This window comes from Malania oleifera, chromosome 2, assembly GCF_029873635.1.
Source record: "Malania oleifera isolate guangnan ecotype guangnan chromosome 2, ASM2987363v1, whole genome shotgun sequence".
Lineage (NCBI taxonomy): Eukaryota > Viridiplantae > Streptophyta > Magnoliopsida > Santalales > Ximeniaceae > Malania > Malania oleifera.
The window spans coordinates 109,084,061-109,092,657 of NC_080418.1; positions in this window are offsets into that span (position 1 = coordinate 109,084,061).

Consider the following 8,597-nt stretch of genomic DNA (forward strand, 5'->3'; position numbering starts at 1 on the left):
AATGCTTTGTAAAGTAGTGTGTGAGTGTGCAAAGAAAATATACAGAGAGAAGAACTGAGAGTGTTGTGTGCATGTGGCAGAGAGGTTTGAGCTAGAGTTGAGTGAGTGAGTGTGTTCTCGTCCTCCACTGTATTTTTCTTGCTAATATAGTGTGACTCCTTCTCTCTCGTGGACGTAGGCCGAGTTTCGCCGAACCACGTAATTTCTTTGTGTTTTTGGTGTGTGATTGTGTTGTGTTTGTGTTGCTGTAATCATCTCCTTCCCCCAACAACTGGTACTAGAGCTTGGAGAGGGTGAGGAGTGTGATTAAAAATTTGTGCTTACCTTTGGGTTCGGTGATGTCGAGGCGAAGCTGGAAGAGCAGTCACAGATGCGCGAATAGTGACTTCACGTACTGCCATATCAACTCCTCGTTGCTTCCACCGCAAAAAATTGTCCGCTGCTAATCATATTGGATCTCTCAGCTGCGAGTAATTGCAACGTCTAGTGAGGTCCATTTTTTTTCTCTGTATAGAGACAGAGACGGGGCAAAAGGATGAAGAGGAAGATTGAGTCTTCCACAACAAGTTTCTAAAAAAGGGTGAGGTCTTTTATTATTTAAAAAAAAAATAAAGGTGTTGTCACTTCACTTTTTTAAATACAATAGAAAGGAGGGGATATCTGCACATTTAATTGCAAGCAACAGAAGGGTGTAGAAGGTGCACGCCACATCTAGATATTTTTTGCCACATCACCAAGGGCCCACCTACCACGTCACCAATGGGGCCCGCCTGCCACGTCATCTGTGGGGCCCACATAAATCGAGTTAGACCTATTCCTAGTTATTTTGGTTGTTCCGGACGCATTGGTGTAGTAGATTTTGCCAAAATCAACCTCTTAGTTGCTGTTTTATAATGGATGACAATTTATCCAAGTTCGGCGTGAAGAAATTTGACGGTCCGAACAATTTCAGTTTATGGCAGAGTACAGTCAAAGATATCTTGATTCAGCGTGACTTGATCAAGCCACTAATCGAGAAAAAGCTAGAAAATATCAATGATGATGATTGGGCAGAGATGGAAATGAAAACGGTAAGTACTATTCGTTTATGCTTGTCAAATGAAATTAAATATTCTGTTTTAGATGAATCATCCCTATTGAGCTATGGAATAAATTAGAACATAGATGCATGTCAAAATCTCTAGCAAACAAGTTATTTTTGAAGAAGAAACTCTATCAGCTAAAAATGGAAGAAGGGATAAATATTATTGACCATATAAATGATTACAATAAGATCATGACCCAACTAATGAGTCTTGGTGTAAAAGTTGAAGAAGAAGATAAAGCGCTTCTTCTCCTGGCATCTCTACCACCTTCTTATGATAGTCTTGTCATAGCACTGCTTTTTAGTAAGGAAACCTTGAATTTGGAAGAAGTGATGGCTTCACTATAGAATACTGACACCCTTAGAAAGCCAATTGTTAACCTCCAAGGGCGTGCCTTAGTCACACAAGGTGAGAAACAAACCAGGGGCAAAAATCAAAAATAGAAATCAAAATCGTGGAAGATCAAGAAGTAGACAGTCCAAATCATGAGCTCCAAGAAATAAACCCAGTAACCTTGGCAATGTTTATCTTGGTGATGACAAACCTTGTGAAATTGTAGGAAAAGGAGAAGCAAAAATAAATTTGACAAGTACCACTTGGAGTTTGACTAATGTCAGATATATCCTTGATTTCAAGAAAAATTTAATATCTGTTGGACATCTTGCAAGTGAAGGTTACACTACAACCTTCTGTGGTGAAAGTTAGAAAATTTCCAAAGACGCAATGACATGCTTGCGTAGTAAGAAAACTGGTACTCTCTATATGACTTCAGATGCTTGCATGTCAATTTCAATTGCTACAAGGAATGAAAAATTCAAACCTATGGCACCAGAGACTCGGTCACATGAGTGAGAAAGGTTTGAAAATCATTAACTCAAAGGGAAAGATACCAAGTCTCAAATTAGCTAATATTCACCAATGTGAAATATACATCCTCGGCAAACAGAAAAGAGTTAGCTTTTAGACATTCGGCAGAACTCCAAAGAAAGAAAAATTAGAGCTGGTGCACATCGATGTTTGGGGACCTGGCCCAATTTCATCCATTGGCGAGAAATCCTATTTCATCACCTTTATTGACAACCATTCTAGGAAGGTATGGGTTTATTTCTTAAGACACAAATCTAAAGTGTATGATGTTTTCAGGAAATGGAAGGTCATGGTGGACAATGAAACAGGCTAAAAAATCAAAAAGCTGAGATCAAACAGTGGTGGTGAATATGAAGATAGAGAATTCAAAAGGTTTTGCTACGAGCATGTTATCAGACTTAAAAGAATCGTGTCAAGTACACCCCAACACAATGGCGTTGTAGAACGAATGAACAAAACCTTGACTTAGAGAGCTAGAAGTATACGATTACAAGCAGGTTTACCAAAGTAGTTTTGGACAGAAGCTATCAACATAGCTGTTTATCTTATCAGCCGAAGTCCATCAGTACCATTGCAGTTCTAGTTACCATAGGTGGTATGGAGCAAAAAGGAGGTAAAACTTTCACATTTAAAAGTTTTTGTTAGATAAGGTGTATTCCCAAGAGGGGGGGGTGAATTAGAATTTTAAACTTTCTTCCTTGGTTCAACTAATCCTACAATCAGTATTACACAAACCTAGGATCTTTTTATGCGATTCCAAATGCGTAGATAAAAATGATGTGGAAATTAAATCAAACGCATCATTCACACCAAAACATACATGTGTGGTAAATGTAAAGAACAGAAATATAAACAAGGCACATGATATGTTATCGGGGTTCGACTGACTGTGCCTACGTCCCCGCCTCTAGCTCGCAAGCTAGAGGATTCCACTAATAGCTCACTTAAGGGTGGAGCGGCACCGTTTACATTCAGGTCAAATTAACACAGGGCTGACCTTAACCTTAACCAGGTCAATTAGCGAGGCTGACCTCAACCTACATGCCTCAACAGGACGACGCACCTAGCTTTCCTAAATGGGTCTAAGCCAATCCGAGACTATTTCAGGGCTAGTCTCCCTCTTCAGGCCCATGCCTGGATATACAACAAATGTGTATATAATTAAATGGTACAGTGATTGTGCTTTCGTGTAAAGCAGATGTGTACCCAGATGCATGCAATAACATACACCACAATATGATTTAATATGTAAGCTCAATGTGGTCTAAAAGGTTCAACTCTCAAAGGTATTTTCTATCTGTGTAATGCGTACGTGAGAGTGACAAACAAGCAATCTTTGTATCAAAAGATATTCAGCCAATAAGTTCAGACAAAGATGTCAAGTCTCCAGTATTTCAATCAGCAAGATATCTCAAGCATGTAAGTATTAAATGATGTATATGCTTGGTTTGCAAAAGATGTGTAATCTTTGTATTCAGCAAATAATATATGAGTGAAAGAATATTGCAACAAATATCACTATCACACAAACAAATATCTCTTTAAATATTTTACAAGATAAAAGCGCAATAGATATTTGGAAGTGTCTGAAAATTTTTTGCAACCAAAAACAAATACAATCTTCTCAAGATTTTGCAATGAAGGTGCAAGCTTGGAAGATCAATCAAGGTCTTCTTAGGATAGACTTATCAACAAAGTCCCCTAAGAATCCTTAGGTTTTGCTCTCAAATAAAATCGTGTCAATCAATCAAGAGTGGGAGAGCAAACCTATTTAGACTAGCACTCAATCCACTTACAAAGGGTTTAATCAGTATGAGAAGGTAAGTATGAGTGTAGGAGGCTAAATATGAGTATTATAAGCTTTGGAAATTTCAGAGAATTTCTCCTAATCAAAGTGGTTAATCCATATCTAATTTTCTCAAATGATCTCATATATATAGGCATAGGAGAAAATATGACCGTTGGGGACCTATTGGGTATTATTAGGGAAGTTCAATGATGTTTAAAGCATTTTAACCCTGTTTAAAAAATATTTAACTGCAGTAAAAATCAGGACAACCCGAGAGGTCTGGTCGACCAGAAAGGTTTCAGTCGACCAGGACTCAAATGGTTTGGTCGACCAGGGGGTTTTTGAACTGAGGTCTCGGTCGACCGGAAGTGGGCAATTTCCCAAATTTCTGAGGCTCGATCGACCGGGTCATTTTGAACAACCTGGTTCGGTCGACCAGACCGCTGGAAATTTTCCCGAGGATCCTCCGATCGACCAAGTAGTTGAAGAACAAAAGTTCTCGATCGACTAGATGGTCAAAATTTTGACTAGGGAGGGTTTCGATCGACCAGGGCTTTTTGAACTACCTGGTTCGATCGATCGGGACTTTGGTCAACGGTTGACCAGGACCTGGGTTCGGTCGACGGGGACCTTGGTCAACGGTTGACCACGACCTGGGTTCGGTCGACCGAGGCAGAATGAACTGCTATGGTCGATCAATCGAAAGTGCACCAAGTATGCATTTCAGTCCCGTTTTGAAGCATACAAACCCTATCCAAGTGCCTAACAAACATATGTGCACATGTGTGTGTCCTAGGGTCACTTAGGGTCCAATTTTAAGACACCGAAAAAGTCCGATGTCGATCGACCGAACCCTAAGGTCTTTCTAAGGTCCTTTCTCATTCACGGTTTGTTTGAACTTACGTAATAAATCATACATGTGATGTGTGTGAGCTTATTACAAACCAAATACCTACTGTTAGAATTGGTGTATTCCCAAGAGGGGGGGTGAATTGGAATTTTAAAATTTATCACCTAGGTTAAGCCGGATAAACAGCAGTATATACACAACCTAGGGTCTGCCTATTCAATTTCCAAATGCGTAGATAAGTATAATGTGAAATTTAAGTCATACGCATCATTCACCCATAACATACATGTGCGGCTAATATAAAGTGCGGAAATATAAATGAACACACGATATGTTATCGGGGTTCGGCCAACCGTGCCTACGTCCCCGCCTCAAGCTCGCAAGCTAGAGGATTCCACTAAGAGCTCACTTAAGGGTGGAGCGGCACCGTTTACAACCAGGTCAAATTAACACAGGGCTGACCTCAACCTTAACCAGGTCAATTAGCGGGGCTGACCTCAACCTACACGCCTTAACAGGACGACGCACCTAGCTTTCCTAACCGGGTCTAAGCCAATCCGGGACTATTCTAGGGCTAGTCTCCCTCTTCAGGCCCGTGCCTGGAAATACAACCAATGTGTATTATACTGAAATGGTACAGTGATTATGCTTTCAAGTAAAGCAGATATGTACCCAAATTCGCGCAATAATATACACCACAAATATGAAATAATTTGTAAGCTCAGTGTGGTCTAAGATGTCAACTCTCAAATAGATTTACTATCGTTGTAATGAGTGCGTGAGAGTGCAAACCTAAATGATCTTTGTATCACAGGATATTCAATCTAAGTGCTCAAACAAAGATATCATCCAGACTTCATATATTTCAATCAACAAGTTTTCTCAATACACATATGTATATGAAGCTCTAACAACGTATGAGTTTGGTTTGCAAAAGGATGTTCAATCTTTGTATTCAGCAAGAGATATACGAGTTAACAAGTATTGCAACAAAGATTTATCACACTAGCAAATATCTCATCAAATATTTTCAAGATTAATAACACAGTAGATATTTGAAAATGTTTTGCAACCAAAATATAGATACAATCTTCTTAAGATGTTGCAATGGAGATGCAAATCTTAGAAGATCTATCAAAGTCTTCTTAGGATAGACTTATTAATAAAGTCCCCTAAGACTACTCAAGGTTTAGCTCTCAAAGATAATACAACAATCAAATATGAATGGGAAAGCAAACCTACTAAACAAACACACTCAATCGACTTACAAAGGGTTTAAGAGATTGAAGAAGGTAAGCATGAGTGAATGTAGCTTGGAAATGAGTATTATAGGGTTTTGGTTTTTCAAAGAATTTTCCCAAATCAAAAGTGGCTAATCCCACCTAATCTTTGCAAATGAAGACATATATATATAGGCAAGGGAGAAAATATGACCATTGGGGACCTATAGGGTATTATTAGAAAAGTTTAGTGGAGTTTAATGCATTTTAACCCTGTTTAGAAAAATATTAACCACGGTAAAAATGGAAACAACCCGAGAGGTCCGGTCGACCAAAAGTGGTTCGGTCGACCGGGACTCAAGTAGCTCGGTCGACCGAGGGCATTTTGAACTAAGGGGTCGGTCGACCGGGTAAAGGCGATTTTTGAAATCTCCGAGTTTCGGTCGACCGAGGCCTTTTTGAACTGCACGGCTCGGTCGACCGAGTTGTTGGGAATTCTCCCGAGGCGCTTCGGTCGACCGAGTTGTTGGAGTACAAAAGTGGTCGGTCGACCGGGGGGTCAAATAGTTGACTCCCAGGTGGTTCGGTCGACCGAGGTCAAATGACCTATAAGGGGTCGGTCGACCGGGACCGGGTCAAATAGTTGACCCGGACCGGTTTCGGTCGACCGGGCCAATTTGAACTGTTTGGCTCGGTCGACCGAAAGTGCACCAAGTGTGCATTTCGATCCCGAATTGACCCAACTCAATCAATTTTAAGTGCCTAATAAACATATGTGCATATGTGTGTGTCCTAAGGCCACTTGGGGTCCAATTTTGAAGACACCGAAAAAGTCCGGTGTCGGTCGACCTTCGGTCGCCCGAAGGTACACTCTAAGGTCTTTCTATGGTTCGGTTTGAGCTTACAAAGTAAATCATTCATGTGATGTGTGTGAGCTTATTAAAAACCGAAAAACCCTAATTACTATTACAGACAATTTCACTGGAAAATATTTCAATTAAGAGTTTATGAAACTGTCTTCAAGCCTTTCTTGCTTTGTGCACATTTTGATCTTGTCATTCTTGATTCCTGCACAAAAACTCAATTACCCATTAGATACAATGAGTATTTGTCATAATCAAAACCGGGCGTGACACGTAAGGTTAACACCTACTTACTATTACAGACCAATTAAATATATTACAATGCTGAATTATAAATTAGTCTTCAAGCTTTGCTTGCTTTATGCATATCTTGATCTTAACAGTCTTAGTTCCTACACAAAAACTCAAACACTCATTAGAAACAATGAGTATTTGTCATAATCAAAACCAGGCATAACCTATAAGGTCAACAGTTTTCGATTGTGTTGCTTATGTACATAGAAGTGATCAGACTAGGAGCAAATTTGATCCAAAATCTCAAAAATGCACATCTCTTGGATATGGTGAAGATGAATTTGGTTACCGCATCTGGGATGATCAAAACAAGAAAATAATTAGAAGTCGAGATGTTGTTTTCAATGAAAAGGCTATGTACAAAGACACGACATCATCGAGTAATCCTGCACTATATAACCCTGATATTGTAAAGTTGGATGATTTCACTAACAGCAACATGGCACAACAGACTATTGATAATTCCTAGATAGAGGAATTTATCATAGAGGAGTGCTCTGAAGCACCACAGACTCCAACTCCGACTCCTACTCCGACTCTAAGGAGGTCTTACCAACCGCATGTACCAAATAGGAGATATTTAGATTACTTGTTACTAACTAATGCAGGTGAACCAGAGTACTATGATGAAGCATGTCAGGTGGATGAGGCTAGCAAGTGGGAACTTGCCATGAAAGATGAGATGAAATCATTCATCGACGACAGGAGTTAGCTAGGTTGCCTAAGGGAAAAGAAGCTCTTCAAAACAAATTGGTGTACCGCATAAAAGAAGAGCATGATGGTTCGAGAAGATACAAAGCAAGACTTGTGGTCAAAGGTTTCCAAAAAATAGAAGGTATTGACTACTCAGAAATCTTCTCACCGGCTATGAAACACACAACCATTCGGACATTTTTGAGCATTATTGCAGCAAAGAATTTACACCTCGAGCAGTTAGATGTAAAAACTGCCTTCCTCCATGGTGATCTAAAGGAGGAGATATACATGCACCAACCTAACGGTTTTTCAAAGAAATGTAAAGAAAAACTTGTTTGCAGGTTGAATAAGAGTTTGTATGGTTTGAAACAGGCTCCAAGGCAGTGGTATAAGAAATTTGATGGCTTCATGCAAAAGAATGACTACCGCAAATGCAACGCTGATCATTGTTGCTATTTCAAAAGGTATTAATCGAGTTACATAATTCTTTTCATTTATGTTGATGATATGCTAGTTGCAGGATCAGACATGGATGAGATCAGAAAATTGAAAAGGCAGTTGTCCACTAAATTTGAAATGAAAGACTTGGGTCCAGCAAAGCAGATGCTTGGGACGAGAATCACTAGAGATAGAAAGGAGGGAACCATGCAGTTGTCTTAGGCCGAGTACATCAGGCGGATTCTCATAAGGTTCAACATAAGTGATGTTAAGGCAATTAGCACACCAATAGCCGGTCATTTCAAGTTATCAAAGACTTAGTCTCCAGAGTCAGAGGAACAGATAAAGGAAATGGACAAAATGTCATATGCTTCAGTTGTAGGAAGCTTAATGTACGTCATGGTTTGCACGAGACCAGATCTTAGTCATACAGTGGGAATCGTTAGTAGATTCATGTCAAATCCAAGGAATATTCATTGGGAAACGGTAAAATGG